Source organism: Lissotriton helveticus, chromosome 1_1 (genome assembly GCF_964261635.1).
Source record: "Lissotriton helveticus chromosome 1_1, aLisHel1.1, whole genome shotgun sequence".
Lineage (NCBI taxonomy): Eukaryota > Metazoa > Chordata > Amphibia > Caudata > Salamandridae > Lissotriton > Lissotriton helveticus.
Window position 1 is genome coordinate 978,992,876 of NC_136057.1, and position 17,390 is coordinate 979,010,265.

The window sequence follows — 17,390 nt, forward strand, 5'->3', positions numbered from 1 at the left end:
CCAACAGTTGTTAACATCAAATGAAACTACCAAATAAGGGAAGGGCTTGACTTTGCTCAGGGTAACATTAGATGCCTTGAAGGTATTACTACTTGTGGATTTGGGGCCCAGTACCATTATGTAGGACTTCATGAAGTTAACCGGCAGGTCCAGGAGCTCCATAAAAGACATACTTAGCGGGCAACAGGTCCAACCTCTTTGCGGTCCGAACCATCAGAACCGTGTCATCCGCATATAGTAAAACAGGGAGAAATCTGTCCTCAATCTTAAGGCAATCGGCTGAAACGGACTCTAGCCCTTTCACATGCAAAGTGTTGTATTTCTATGATGTAACCTATCCTAGCAACTGCTGCTTGGCAACTGCAAGCTTCCACTTCTGGAATCCGGCTTGTGGAGTCCAGTAGAAAACAGCTGATCTTGTGAGAGCCAGCTGGTGAGGGTTGCTCCTACCTGCTTCAACAAAACCTCTTTTGCACTTACTTTGGAGTTCCTGTACTTAAAAATGGCGACGAGGATGGGATAGAAGTCCATCTAACAGGTTACTTGTTGGCATACTGATGTGGAGCTGACTGAAGATTTTTTTTTTAAAGTATTTATAGCCTGGCTTCGAGATTGAAGACCCTCAGCAGTAAGAACTTTCTCGCGACGACAATCATAAGTAAAAGATTTGTGAGTAAAATAATTCTACTTACATTTACTCCGTGTCTGGGTCTGCATACGAACTGCTAGTACGCACGTCGTTGGCGAATGCTGTGGAGCGTCCATGTGCTGAATTTGGCAAGCTACACTAGTTTTGGCTGTGCGCTGGGGTAAAGGTGCGTCCGTACTGCAGTTGTTCTTTTGTTGGAGGACGTTACCTTTAGTTCCCGTAAGATGCGCGAAGACAGCATTTTTTAAAGTCACACGCGTGAAGGCTGCGTGCGTTCAAACCGTGGAGTGAGCACGTTCGCCCTGCAGCCATTCCTTTGACCTCTTTGTTTCCACATCAGCACGCATTACTTACGTGACCTTGACGCCAGGTCACGTAAACGTGCCACCAATTTTTTTTTTCTAGAACACACGAAGTGAAACGTGTTTCCCGTTCGCCAACCACGTTATTAAAGCTGCGGATGTCCTATTGCCAACCACCTTATTGAATGTTTTTTTTAATCAACAGAGGTTAACGATCTGCATTCGATATATTACAGGAAATTATCTATGGTGATAGGCACACCGCCTATTAACTTTTACCTTAAAATACACATTTGATAACAACATCAACAAGTCAAGACAATTTTCACCATAGAATTGTATATTTCTTGAAAATCTCCTTACATTTATTACTTTAAATCAGAACACTCCTCAACTAGAAGTTACTGGGAATTGTGTTAATATTATGGCTTCTCAAGTCATTGCACCACCTCCCACTTTTCTTCAAGATCCGGGTACTCCTCCTATGACCTGGGAGGACTAGAAAGAATCTTTTATAACTTATCTAGAAGCAATTGGTGGTGAAGATTACGTTCCCAATAGGAAATTGTCAATTTTAAAACATCATCTAGGAGTGGAAGGAAGAAATGTATTAAAAACACTTCCTAAACCACCTTCGGTCTCAAGAAATGATAGTGAAGGATCTGGTGATGTGGAGGAGGATTCTTACGAAATTGCCTTAACGATGCTAGAAGAAAACTATGGTAAAAAACTGAGTATCGTAGTTGAAAGACACACATTTTTTTCACGCAAGCAGATTCAAGGTGAGAGAATTGAACAATACGTTGCTGCCGTAAGGAGACTAGCAACCACTTGCAGATTTAAAGATCTCAGGGATGAAATTATCAGAGACCAAATGATTAATGAGAACAAAAAGAGATGTCTGGTCACAGTAACAAATGCGTGCTGTTCTGAAAATAAAGACACAAAGGGATCATGTAACAACAACAAGAAATAACACTGGGCTGAGAAACTCCCATCAGCCCACCCTTATGGCGGAATATCATCACGTGGGATACGGATGGTGGATCCAAATCTCGCCCAACCCATCTAATGATGGTGCAGAGATGGATTTCCGAGATAGACCTCTAGCCACAGTGTATTTCAAATGGTGCTGATGGTGTGCAGTGCTGTGTAAAAGTGAGTGAGAAAATATCAAATTGGCTACTAGGACAAAAAATATGTTTAATAGGGATTGTCCTAGTGTCAAAATTCAAATAACGCCTGATAGTCTGAAAATATGACTATATAATGGCGCCGTGCAGTGGGGTCAACATGTTTCAGCTGTATGGAACAAACTGTCCAGCTTTCTTCAGGACAGAGTACTAATAGCGACTGCAAAAAGATACTAGTGAAATAAATATGTGAATAATAATACTAATACTGTGCAATACTTATTCAATTACTCCTACCAGGAACTTGGGTCCCCAATGTAAGCTGGTGGAAATTGAATTATTTGTCCTTTCCTAAAAGAGAGAGAAACAATGCACAGAATATATAATACATTTGTCTATAGTGATCCCTAAGTGACAAAGAAAATAGTACAGACAACACATAAATAGCGAAGAAGAATCCCAATGCTTCACAGAAGGCTACAGTCCTCCTGGCTTCTATGATATAATTCACAATGGTGTTTTTTAGAGTATCGTACTCACCCAGCATAATGTGGGAAGTAACTTCACCTCACCCGGCACCCGCTCGGGAAAAAAATGAGGCCCGCTCTGTTAAATGGAAATGGAAAAGTGAATGAAAGACCACCGTCAAAATGATATTTGCGGTGTATAGCTAATTTGCTCCCTCATTTCCATACTATATTAACGTATCCCAGTTGTTTTTTTTACAAAAAGACACTCCCTCCCCAAACTGTATGACCAAAGCTCAGCGTGTTATGGACAGCGATTGAACCAGAAACCAATAGGAAGATTTGCTAAAATGTAATGAACCATACTCAATTCTGGATGTGGAGTTTACTGAACAAGGCTCTATACCAGATCCTATTAAACTAAGATATACAAAGTTCGTAGGAGTACTAGCTTGCTCGATATCAAGTACTGCATCTCGAGTATATCTTTACCAGGAGTCTGCAGGAGCCTACCTGTCCGTCGGTACCTCTCACCAGCGTCCGAGTAGGGGTGGAGGTACCGGAATGCAATTTCGCGCGCCTTTTTATACTATGTTTAATTGAATAATCACCTAAGCAAGCGCGCTAATGATTTGGCAAAGTATCGGCCGCTGACGCTCACTGCAGTCAAGTGATAGTAAGACCGCTGATCAGGTAGCGCATGCGCAGATTACTTGTCTATCTGCGCATGCGCGGCAGGGTAGTGAGCCAACGCATACGAATGGGAGCGGCAGAGTGCGACCGCGTAGTGCCATGAGATGAAATATAATGCGGCGTCTCCGTCTCGTGAACAAACGGAGGCACAGCCATTCCCTTGATCTCAGTACTGGGGAATGGATCGTATTACCGATGTTAAAACTGTTATTGCTGTTAATATTACTGCCGGAGTGTCACAGAGCACAGCAAATCGATTGGAAAGTGACCTGTTTAGACAGAATGGTACATAAAAATTATGTTCAAATCCAACAATGTCAGTGTAATGTCAGATACAAATAAATCTGAAGTATACAGCCCTAAGGACAGAGCGTGACCCGCCTATAGTGTATATATGTTGGGGTTTTGAGATGTCGGGTAGGTAAACTAACCCCTATAGACCCCCCTACTTCTCTTTTTTCTACCAAATGATTAATGCCACGAATAACAAGAACATTCAGGAAAAGTTACTAGATTTAGGTGATCCTACGTTAGAAAAATCCATAAGCATACAGAAAATACAACGTGGTATGTAAAGGAATTAACTGACTCTGATCCTAAAAATGAAAATGGTACAACGAAAGTGTGTAAAATAATTGACAAAAACAAAAAGGTTAATGTTACTGGTGAGGTTAAAGGTGTGGTAAAAAGGTATAATATTTCGACAGGTTTTAAGAAGTTGTGTTACAGATGTGGATGTAACAGGCATTCTTCAGATGCCATCCAGTGCCCTGCAGCCAAAAGCAGATGTTATAAATGTAAAAGATTAGGACATTATTCTAGAGTTTGTAAATATTTGAATACATTTCAACAGAAACCTGTTATCAATGTAATTAATGAAGATGTTTATGAGGAAGGGCAAGATAGTGATGTTGAAGTATACATGATTGATGAAATTGATGACATTACTAACAATGACAATTGTAATCCTCCCAAATGTGATATTTTTGTTGATGGGTAGAAATTAGCAATTTGGCCCGATTTGTGTTCTCCCTTCACCATAATCAACAAACAAGTCTGGAAGGAATTAGATTCCAAAACACTTCAATATCCTTATGTCATCCCTGTTGGATATTGTGGTCAAAAATTACCAGTGATGAGTTATTTTGTGTCCATGATCAGATTTCAGGATAGAGAGACCAAGGCTAAACTATATGTAGTAGAGATAGGTAAATCCCTTTTAGGATGGAGAGAACAAAGAGCATTAGATATCATTCTCAACCCTAATCACCCCATGCAAGTACTTTTGACGGAAGATAATGATAATGGCGATTGGGTGTCAAAATTTCCTAATCTCTTTAAAGAAGAGTTAGGATGTTTAAGGAAATTTAGACATCGCATCATTTTAAAAGCTGATGTATCACCAAAGATACACAAAGTACGGAATGTGCCATTGGCATTGAGGGATCCTTTAAGAAAATAATTAGACAGGTTGTGCAAATATGGCATAATAGAACCAATAGAAGCTTCTGAATGGCTCAGTCCAATTGTTATCGCACACAAACCTAATGGCAGTATGCGCATGTGTGTGTACTTAAGAGATCTTAATGAGAGTATTTGGGTTGACCGCCATCCTCTTCCCCACATAAATGATATGCTGACCACCGTGGATAATGCAAACATTTTCTCCACTTTAGACTTATCGAGTGCATATCATCAAGTATTATTGCAACCAGAATCTAAACATTTAACATCTTTCATCACTCCAGAAGGAGCATTTCAATTTATACTTATACCATTTGGGTTGGCATCTGCTTCGGCAGTTTTTCAACGCATTATGTAAGGTATTCTTAAAGATATTCCCAATATTCTAGTATTCCAAGATGATATTTTAGTGTGGGGACAGGACAAGGAAGAACACAATGATATACTGACGTTGGTGTTTAGCAAATTAGAGCAAGCAGGTTTGACCATCAGTCTCAAAAAATGCAAATTTGGTCAAACTGAGATTGATTATCTTGGTCATACTTTAAGTCTTGAAGGGATTAAATCTAAGTTTAAGCTAGTAGAAGATCTAATAGAGCTCTTATTCTGCAGAATAAAGACCACTTAAGGTCATTCTTGGGTTTAGCCGAGTACTTTTCAAGATTTAATTTATAATGTTTCCAATTGTGAATTTCCATTACGAGAATTAATGAATTTTTTTTTTACATTTATGTGGTCTGACAAGTGTCAAAATGCCGTTGATGAAGTAAAAAAGGCAGTTGCAAATGCTGCTGCTTTAAAACGTTTTAATACCAATGATAAATGCATTATTGTCACAGACACTAGTGGTTATGGGTAATTGCATTTGCCTCCAGAACACTCAAAGGAGCGGAGAGTACATATTCCACTATCGAAAAAGAGGCATTAGCATGTTGGTGGGGTGTGCAACATTTTCGCACTTTTATATGGGGTATGAAGTTTGAATTACACACAGGCCACAAACCATTAATTGACATGTTTTCTACTGCTGGCGCTGCCAAGGCTACACCACGAATAGCCAAATGGATGTTTACAAGGGTATAATTTTAACAATAAATATGTACCAGGGGTTAGGAACGTGAATGCCGACTGTTAATCACGTCTTCTAGTTGAAAAGGTTGATGATGCAAATTTTGATTCTGATGGGGAAGAGTGGGTAGTGGCCAAATTGAGTGAAGTTTGTCAAGCCATAGAAGAGTCAGATTGGAAAAAGGCAATTTTGGATGACATGGTTACTAAAAAAGTGGTTGAGTGTCTTCCATTAAAAGAGGGTTGGAAGTCTCATGAAGATTTAATTACCTATAAAGAAGTATGGAGTGAATTATCTTTTGTGGAAGGTATTTTGAGAAGGAGTGATAAATTGATTGTTCCTTCTACAATGAGATCGAGGTTGTTACAATTGTTACATGAAGGCCATGGTGGTATGTCAGCTATGAAAAGGAAAGCCTCGCGTAAATTGTCTTATTGAACGATTTAACCGTGTTTTGGGTGAATGTATCCAGATGGCTATTTACAATCATGTAGATTGGAAATGTTTAGTAAAGAAAATGTTATGGAACTACAGAACCACGCCACACTCTGTTACTGGCAAAACTCCTTTTTGTTTGCTCAAGGGCAGGGTTCCTTGTTCTATTGCTGCTCCCGCATGGATGGGAAGAAGTGGCAGGATAATTATTGATAAGGTAATAAGATCTAAAGTTGAAGATTATCAAAAGCCTTATGAACACAGACATAATGACCAGTTATTCAAAGATCCCCAACAATTTGGAGTGGGTAATTTTGTGAGAATAAAGTTGGGAGCCTTACAACGCAAGGGAGATTCTAAGTTATCTGACCCCAAGAAGATTATATCCATCAAGGGTAGTCTTTTGGAACTTTCGGATGGAAAGTTGTGGAATGCCAATCGTGTGACTAAATGTAATGAAACAGAATTATGTGAGTGGTTACCTAAGGTTGTACAAAATTCTGTTGTGACTAATGGTGCTAATGGTGTTTCCATTGAGGGTACCAGAGTCTCTTCTTGTGCTAAGCCTACAGTCAGACTACCAAGTACTCGGGTTAAGAATATACCTAAAAAAATGTAAAGACTATATTTGAGATTTATTTCATGACAACTATTATTTCATTTTGCTGGTTGTTAAAGAAAAAAAATGATATGTATAAATCCAATTGTTCTTTGTTTTTTTGGTGTTTTTTTCATTCTAAAGGAAAAGGATGTGTTGTATTCCTATGATGTAACCTATCCTTGCAACTGCTGCTTGGCAACTGCAAGCTTCCACTCCTGGAATCCAGCTTGTGGAGTCCAGTAGAAGGCAGCTGATGTTGCGAGAGCCAGATGTTGGGGGTTGCTCCTAACTGCTTCAATAAAACCTCTGTTGCACTTACTTTGGATTTCCTGTACTTAAAACAAAGTGAACAAAAAAAGGGCAAGTATGCACCCCTGACGAACCCCACAGCTCATCGAAAATGATTGGGTGCACCTGCACCTTGAGAAAAATGCACCAAGGCTGAGGTCATTGAGTGGAGATCAGCTAATAAGGCCACCATACTGGGATCAATCCCCATCTCACTTAGCAGGGCCCAGAGTTTCCCTCGGTTCACCCTATGAAAAGTGGACATCAAGTCCATAAAGCGACATGTAAAGATTCAGGTCGCGCCACCGTGTATTTATTAATGATTACATGGAGGTTCAGTCATTGATCTGAGGTCAAACCTCCCCACCTTAAAGCCATACTGGGCATCACTCATAATATTGTTTTCTTCTGCCCAATCGCACAACCTATTTAAAATCGCCCTCCTCAAGACCTTGACTGTAGAGTCCTGTAAGGGAATTGGCGATAACATTCTCTTTGCCCTCCTTCCTAAATATGGGGACAATCACGGCGGTAATCCAAGATGGTAACAGCGCCTCCTGTGCAGTCGCATTCAGGACTTGTGTTAGTATAGGGCCCCAAACCTCTGTATTTGCTTTAAATAGGTCTGGCGGTATATGCTGTCCACTAGTTCTAGTGGGTACCTTGCACCAGTCTAAAAAACCCTTATTGATGATAGGTTTAAGACAACCTTTATTGAAAGCTATCGTAGTGGTAGCTACGGAGAGCAGCCTTCAGGCTAAGTCTTGAAGGAGTGTAAAACAGCTTGGTTTACCAGATTATAACCTCTTGAATGTCTAAATGAAAGGGGAACCCCACAAGGTATATATGAAAAATATATGTTTTTATTACTAAACACTCTATAGTAATCTCTTTATGAGATTACAGAGCAAAGTACACACTTTAAATGCAATAGAATTTAAGAAAATAGCACAATATGCACTGGCCCCAGGGGAGACCAAACCATATATTAAGACAGTGGTATAAGAACCCCAACTTGACTAGACACAAGTCCTAGAGCCTGTAGAATCGCTGGGTCCCAAGGAACCCCCATTTTAGTGACACAGGGGCCCCAGGGGGGTTGCGTGCAGTGTGTGAATACAGGCTACGAGCGTCGTTAGCTTCTATGGGGAAAGTCGCAATTGGAATTTTTAAAGTTAAAGGAAACTTAGGAGAGGACTTTGAGAAAACCCCTTTAGACTTAAGGGGTTCTAGGGCCAACACCCACAGGAGCACCGGAGTGCTCGAGTTACCTCACCCAGGGAAGCCAGGTGCATAGGTGTCAAATGGTGTTGGGAATCATCGTTGATTTCAATGGCGATCTGCTGCAAAGTGCTGCTGCCATGGAGAAGAAAGGTGTTCGGGGCAACCATGCAGTCAGATTCCACCTTCCTAAATACTCCCCCCCCCCCTTCCAAACGAAACGAGATGAGGCTAACCTTGTCAAGGTGAGCCTTTACTGACTAAGTGGCCATATAAGGAAGAACCTGCACTAGCATGGTTACCCCTGTCTTATGGTCCACTAAGCAATCCCTCACCCTAAGAGTATGAGAGGGTCTCCACCATGGGGAATTACTACCTGTGGTGTGTTTTGGTAAAGTACAAGGCTGGTGAGGTGTCTGAGCAGGTAAGTGAGGCCCTAATAAAGTTGGTCTCAGCTTCCTCAGATCACTGGTCACCATGGAGGCCTTACTTTCCATGACTGAGTTGCATCTTGCTTTAAGGGTCAACTGCTGGCTACCTACAGCTGGGGGTTGGGTCCCTTTGGCTGGAACATCGAAGGGACATGGTAGGTTTGGGTCCTTTTGGTCCCAGGTTTGCCTTTGTCCAACATAGTCCATCTGGGGAAGGTCCCTATACAAGGGTAAAGAGGATCCCTCAGTGTGTTGAGGAGTTTTTACCTGGCTAGGGCTACTAGACTGGGTACCCCTAATCTGCTGATGGGGAGGTTCCTCTGGGCAGTGGACGCTGTGGGGTCCACCGACTTCCCTGACCTCTGCAGCTCTGGGCTGAATGAGGGAGGGTAGAGAGGGGAAGGTTACCTGTTCCAGACTGGGTACCACATTGGAAGGGTCCCTTGCTATCAGGGGTGCTGCCAGGCCAGGCCCGACTACCTCTGGGACAGTTCCTTCACAAGGGGTAGGATCAGTTCCCTGAGGAAGCTGACCCTTACCTGTAATCTGGGGAGAGGAAGACTTTTCTTCAACCCCTTGGCTCTCTGGGGGAGTAGGGTGGGCCATTCTTTCAGGCTCCATTCCTCTACAATTTCCCTGGGGTTGGGCTGTGGCCCTCACAGCCCCACTAACTCTCTCAGGTGGGCCTGGTATTCAACTTCAGCCCAGGCTGAAATCTCCAGATCATTGCCCATCAGGCAATCTACAGGCAAGTTTGGGGCAACTGCCACTCTCTTTGGGCCAGTGACCCCTCCCCAGCTGAGATTGACTATGGCCATGGGGTGATCTGTTCTGATACCATCAGTGTTGGTCACCTGGTATTTAAACTCAGGTAAAAGCTGGTGAGGGGGGACTAGTTTCCCTGTCACCATGGTGACACTAGTCCCTGTGTCCCTGAAGGCCACAGCTTTTTGACCATTGATTAAGGGCTCCTGTCTGTACTTTCCCAAAGTATTGGGACTTATAGTAAAAGTGGCAAATCCCATGCCACCATCACAGACTGAGAAGGCCTGTGAGGGGGACCTCTCTAAACCAGGATCCTCCTCTGTTCCCCAAGAGAATGCACCTAACTTTTTGTGTGCAGTACTATCACCTGGGGGATTACTACTAGTAGCACCAGGAGAAATGGTAGTATTGCTTGGAGGATCATTTTCTTTATTGCCAACCCTAGGGCAACAGTGGTCATTTTTCAAGTTGCCAGGCTTTTTACAAACACGGCAAAAAGTTTCTTTTCAGGGGAGGAAGGAGTTTGGGTCCCACCCCCTGATGTGGATTTCTTGGGCCCTGTAGTGGATGTATCTTTTGATTTATCCCCACCTTTCTCTTGGGTCTTGAAAGAATCTTTCTTCTGGTAACCCCCTGATTCTTTGGCTTTACTCTGGTTCTGACCCATTTGTCTGCCTTTTTTCCCAATTCTTGGGGAGAGGTCAGATCAGAGTCCACAAGGTACTGGTGCAAAAGCTGGTATTGACAATTATTACGGATCTGCTCCCTCATAATCAAATTGTACAATCCTAAAAAGTCATGCACCTTACTGCGATGTATCCACCCTTCCAGAGCCTTAGTAGCACAATCTACAAAGACAACCCAGTCTTGAGTCTGTGCCTTTTGGGTGTCTCTAAACTTAATCCTGTATTGCTCAGTGGTTAAGCCAAACCCATCAATCAGAGCACTCTTCAAGACATTGTAATTATCAGCACCCTCTTCTCTTACAGTGAGGAGCTTGTCTCTACCTTTGTCTGCAAAAGAGAGCCACGAGATTGCTGCCCACTGCTCCTGAGGGACCCTCTGTAATTTACAATCACTCCCAAGTGCAGTTATCCATTTGTGGATGTCATCCCCACTCTGGTAGGGAGGGACAATCTTGTTCAGGTTTCTATTCCCATGAGTATGTTCTCTACCTCTTGGGACACTGATACTGCCACATGGGACTCTAGTCCCAACTTTTTAGAAGCTCTCTGGAGCTCCAGGGCTTCCCTGTCTAAAGCCAACTTCTCTTTCCTGATTCTGAGTCTTTCTTCCTCAGATACAAGCAGTCTGCAGTTTCTATCACGGGAGGACTTTCTCCTGTACGAGGCTCAGGTCCTATGAGAGACAGAGGTCCCTACAGATGAACCAGAGTGATCAGAATCCACTGAAGGAGTTCTAGACCTCCTATGTACACTGATAATTCCCCCTGGAAAGGTTAATAGAGGACCACTGTGGTTCCCTTCTTTATCCACAGGAAGAACTTGGTTATCCAGGTTAGAATCATTCTGATCCTCCTGGTCAGCATCAAGGTCCAGGTCTTGGATGTTTTCACCCCCTTGCCCGTCCTCTTCTGCTGCCCGACCCAACCTGCCTGCCTCATCAGACCCTGGGGTCTTTCTGAGATCATCTAGAAGCAATACCTATATGAGGCGTTGAGTATCTGGTTGTCTCCCTATCTTCAATTTCCTATATGTGCATGTGTTCCTCAATTCTGGAAATGGGACATGGTCATACTTAGTTAATCTGGAGCCACAGGCTTCAGCCCTTGAAGACATACTAGTGTGGCGTTGTGTCTTCTCCTACCTATTCTAGAGGGACTACCAAACTCTCTCTTGAGTTGTAGAAAGGGTGTGCTAAACCCTTGGCACACAACTCTAAGTTCAGTAGAACTTACTTTATTCTATCTTGATTTATATGTACCTATAGTGGTTTTCAGTTAGTCACTCAAAGAGATTATCTTGTAGAGCAATAGCAAGCTTGAATCCAACCGCTGCACACCAATGTGAGAAGTTGGCCTGGCATATGCTGTCCACTAGTTCTAGTGGGCAACTTGCACCAGTCCAAACAACCCTTATTGATAGGTTTAAGCCAAACTTTATTGAAAGCTATCCTAGTGGTAGCTATGGAGAGCAGCCTTCAGGCTAAGTCTTGAAAGAGTGTAAAGCAGCTTGGTTTACCAGATTATAACCCTTGAATGTCTAAATTAAAGGAGAACTACACAAGGTATATATAAAAAATATATGTATTTATTACTAAACACTCTCTAGTGATCTCTTTATGAGATTACAGAGCAAAGTACACACTTTAAATGCAATAGAACTTCAGTAAATAGCACAATATACACTGGGCCCCAGGTGGGGACATAACCATATTAAGAAAGTGGTATAAGAACCACGACTTGACTAGACACAAGGCCTAGAGCAGGTAGAATCGCTGGGACCCCAAGGAACCACCCAAGGTAGTGACACAGTGGACCCACGGGGGACCCGTGCAGTGTGTGAACACAGGCCGCGAGCGCCGTTAGCTTCTATGGGGAAATTCACGTTTGGAATTTTTAAAGTTAAAGGACACTTAGGAGAGGACTTTAAGCAAATCCCTTTAGATTTATGGGCTTCTAGGGCCAACACCCACAGGATCACCGGAGTACTCGAGTTACCTCACCCAGGGAAGCTGGTGCATAGGTGTGAAATGGTGTCGCAATTGGTGTTGATTTCAATGGTGATCTGCTGCAAAGTGCTGCTGCCGTGAAGAAGAAAAGTGTCCGGTGTGATCCAAGCCTGGATTGAAGATGTGGTGAACCTGAAAGCAAAGGGGACAGAGTCTGAGTCACTTGCCAGTGACCAGGGGTACGATAGACAAATGCCCACCGACGTCGGGTGATTCAGGTGCGAAGAGGTGAAGCTTGACTCTGCAGCCACGAGGACCAGGAGGCATTAAAGATAACCAGGAGCTGGATTCAAGCTGTCCCACGAAGGATGTTGAATGCTGCTGCGTCGGTGCTCGGATTGAACACAACAAGCCTTGGCAACAACAACCCACGCAGAAAGAGAAAAGAAGCTTCGCTGTGGTCCAGCAAGGTCCAGGGGACTCCCTATGCGATGGAGAGTCAGGGCACATCTGGAGTAACCAGAGAAGCCCAAGAAAAGTTAAAGTTGCCTTCTCAGGGACCCACCAGTCAACGGACGTGGGATTGTGAAGGTAACTCGAGAGAAAACACAAAGGGCCGGCTCACAAAACACTTGTGGAGTGTAGGCCGGCAATCTTTAGTGGAAATGCTGCTCGGGGTCTGGACTACAAGTAACCCAATGCACAGCCTCAAGGATTCCCGAGAAACCAATGCACTTGCAAATGTGCATGGTGTCCAGGGGTTCCAGTTCCACGGTACCCAGAAGTACTATGGTTCTCAGCTTTGCTGTGGACTCAGGTCGGCCTCTGGGAAGTCTGGAAAACCACCTCCTGTGTTGCAAATACTTCGGAGTCCGGCGGGGAGCTTCGGAGATGCAAACTGTTCAGATGCATCTTTGGTGCCTGCCACGCAGGGGAGTAACTCCTTTACTCCAAGGGAGATCCTTCAGTCATCTAGCTCCTTGTAGATCATCAAAGTTCCAGGATTCAGTATCAAAGTTTCATCCAGGTGTAATCTAAAGCCCTGGTGCCAGGGGTTCCTATCTTTTTTTATATATTTCTTTTTATTAACGCAAGGCATCACAAATAAATCACAATACAGAGGAAACACTTTCCCACCACATTTACATCTGGTCAGGGAAGAGGGGGGGGGGAATAGGGAACAAGATACATATAACTAAAAAGATTCACGGGGATGGGGAAGTATCAAACAGAGAATCTCTGGGTGGCTCACAGATCTCCCTCCTGTACTGGTTCCAAGATCCCCACACTGATGCCCACTTTCGAGGTCGGCCTCTCGCTACATAAACTTTTCACGAAACATACACCAATCCATGTCTTCCTTCCATCCCTCGAGGGCAGGAGTACGCTCGGATCCCCAAAGCTGAGCTACATTTCTCTTCGCTATCATATAGCCCAGTGTGGTCCACTTTGTTTGCACCACGGTAAGATCAGTGGGCTCCCAGACGTTAAGGAGGCACCTCCTTGCCTCCGGCACCAATGCTACCCCAAAACCTCATGCATTGTGTCGTGGATCCTACTCCAATACTCTGCGATACTTTGACATTCCCAAAGGATATGGAGGAATGTGCCCACGAGACCGCAACCCCGTCTACACAAACCTGCTTCAGACAGTCCCATCCTGACAAGGCGGGGTCCAGTGACATAGACCCTGTGCAATATCTTCAATTGCACAAGCCTCAATCGTGCCGGGATAGCGACCTCCCGTGGTGAGGAGACAGCCGACTGCCAATCCTCATCGTCCAGCTCCAAACCATCTCGCGTCCATTTATCCCTCAGATCTGTGAGAAGATCCGTTCTGTGATTAATCAATTTTCTATATATCAGGGAAATAGTTTTCTCAGGCAGAAGGCCATCTAAAACCCTTTCCTCGAGGGGTGATGCCTCCGGTAATTCCTCCCCCGGAGGCAGAGCCGCCTTCAATGCATGCCGGATCTGTGCATAGCGGAAATATTCGGGTCTACTCAGCTCAAATTCGCCCTGCAGTTCCTCAAACGTCTTAAACTTCCCTTTATTCCAAACGTGACCGATGGTAGAGATTCCTATCAAATCCCATTTATCGAAATCTCGTCTTCCACAATCTGCCCAGACTTTTCGAATCAAACAGTGGGGTAGCTAACGTCAACCGGTTTCTCCATCCCATTGAGCTCGTGGCATCGTGCCAGACCTGCACCGCGTGTTGAGTCGGCCCTGTCAAATTCAGCCTCGCCGGATTAGAGTACAATGCCCTATTACAACTGCCTCCCGGGAGGAGCCATCTATCCATCATGTATCCAGGATCGGACACTGACCCGTACATACCCTGGTTTATGGCAGCCAGCTGGGAAGCCCAGTAATACCGTTTGATATCGGGGAGGGCCACACCCCCATCATACCATGGGAGCGTTAATTTAGATAAAGCAATACGGGGTCTACCATCCCATAATAGGCTACGCTACAGCCCCTCCACCTCACGGAAATAACTGTCCGGCACCACATCCAGGGTATTTTGGAAAGCATAAAGAAACCGAGGCATGGACATCATCTTAAAAAGAGCAGCGCCCCCCAACAGCGAGAGGGGAAGTCTCCTTCAACCAGCAGTATCACTCCTTAGTCTCTGCAGAGGAGGAAGAAGATTCCTCACATACCGAGCTGCTGGATCCAATGAAATGAAAATTTCCAAATACTTAAAACCTCCCGTATTAATCTGTATCGGACAATTCCGTGGAGGAACCGGGACTTCTCCACTAAGAACGAACAAGAGAGATTTCTCCCAATTTATGGACAGTCCTGAATTTCTACCAAAGGAGGCCAAAACATCACACACCACTATAAGGGATTTCCATGGGGAGGTCAAATAGAGCAAAATGTCATCCGCGTATAACGAGATTCGGTCCTCCCATTCCGCAGACCACCGAATACCACGGATGGAAGGTTCCCAGCGAATCCAGGCTGCCAAGGGTTCCAGTGCCAGCGAAAAGAGAAGGGGAGAGAGGGGACAACCCTGTCTAGTGCCCCGGCCAAGACGAAAAGACGACGAAACCCGATTGTTTACCACGACCTGGGCAAGCGGTTCCGTATATAACAAACGCACCCACCGAATGAAACCCGGACCAAATCCAAATTTAGCCAGCACTGCCCACAGATACGGCCATTCTACAGTGTCAAAGGCCATTGTTGCATCGAGTGAGGCTATTATGGCCGGCTCCTGTAGGGTATGCGTCCTAGCTATCACTCCATGCAACCTACGCAAATTTAGAGCTGTGTTCCTGTGAGGAATAAAGCCCAACTGATCCGGGTGTACCAGTCCACTAATCACTTTAATCAGCCTATTAGAGAGAAGTTTGGCAAGTATTTTAGGTTCCACATTCATTAACGAGATGGGCCTATAAGAGGCACAGCTAGTTTTTGGTTTCCCCTCTTTATGGATGACCACCACCGAGGCCACTCTCTGATCATAAGGCAGTATCCCTTTCTCACCGGCCTCCACAAACATAGCTTTAAGATGAGGAGCTATCTTATCCGGTCTTAGCTTATACAACTCAATTGGAAGCCCATTGGGACCCAATGCCTTACCAGAATTCAGGGATCGTATTGCTAAAGCTATTTCATCGGCTGCGAGGTCACTATCCATAAATTCACGATCTCCGCTGACAAACAAGGGAGCTGGATATCTCGAAGCAACGAGTGGGAGTCCTCCTCTGGTCGATCCGAGACCAAGGTATACACGGTTTGGAAATATTCCGCGAAGCTATCTACAATATCCTGGGGGTCTGTAAGCCGAACACCCTCAGCTGTCACTAGCTCTGGGACTACCCGATCCGCCCTATCCTTTTTGTCCAGCCAGGCAATGAGTTTCCCTGCCTTATCTCCGAGGTCATACAAATGGCCCTGCTGCTCCCTACTAAGGGCCCTGGCATTATCAGTGACAAGAGATCTATAGTCAAATTGTTTAAGAGTCAGAACATGCAGGCTGGCGCGTGTTACCTCTTGCTCCAGGTCCAATTCCAGGCAACCTATCTCAGCCTCTGCTTCAACAACATCTTTGTCCCTCTCTTGTTTTTTTCCCGGCTATCAACGACAGAGCTTGACCCCTGACAACAGTCTTGAAAGCTTCCCAGAGCGAAACAGAAGAAGACACCGATCCCACATTATCAAGGAAATAATGTTCTAGAGCCTTAACAAGATCCTTACGTAATCTGGGGTTACGCATATGCCATGGATTAATAGGGGAAACCCTACCCGCCGAACCTGACGCAACACAGAACCGAAACCAGAGTGGGGAATGATCAGAGATGCCTCTAGCAAGATGAACCGTCTCAGCAACATAAGATGCATGGGCCGCGGGCACTAAACAGTAATCTAAGCGGGAAAGACTACCATGGGCCCCAGAATGAAATTTATATTGCCTCTGATCCAGGTGCAGTAGTCGCCAGCAATCCACCAACCCCATAGCATCTAGGAAGTCCAGAAACCACCGCATTAAAATCTCCCCCCAATACCAATAATCCACTCGGCAGATCAACAAGAACCTTTCCCAAATCAACAAAAGTAACGGCCTGCATACCCGGGTGGAACATATACCAACACTAGGGCAAGGACCTGCCCCTTCCAACGACCCGTCACCCCAACATATCTGCCTCTGTCATCCTCAATAATAGAGTCAACAACCAACGGAAGTGCCCTTCTAAACAGGATACCAACCACCCTGGAGCCTGAAGTGAAGCCAGCGTGGGCCACCAACCTGTACCCCATTCTATGCTTTGCCCTACAGGAGCTACCCACCAAGTGTGTTTCCTGAAGCAAGACCACATCAGGCGCCCTACGTTTAAGATACTGCAAAACCACACTTCGTTTAATTTTATCCCCCAACCCATTCACATTCCAGCTCAATACCTTCAGTTCCCTACCCCCCATAATCATACATCAAACGGAAGTGACAATGCTCTGATCGTGGCAACACATAAATGTTACTTAAAACATAAAAACCATAAAATGATTAAGTAAGGATGTGACACACAAAAATGCAAAACATCCCCCAATTCCCTTTCCCCCACCCCCCACCCTGCACCCCTGCCTAACGCCTAAGCTCATCCCCAACTAGCAGTGTGCCTGTTGCCCCTTTTTGCCCCAACACTAATCTACAACTAACTAGAGGTAGAAAATAGAGGGAGGACCCACTCAGCTCATCACCCACCCCGGCCCCGCTCCATCACAGCTACC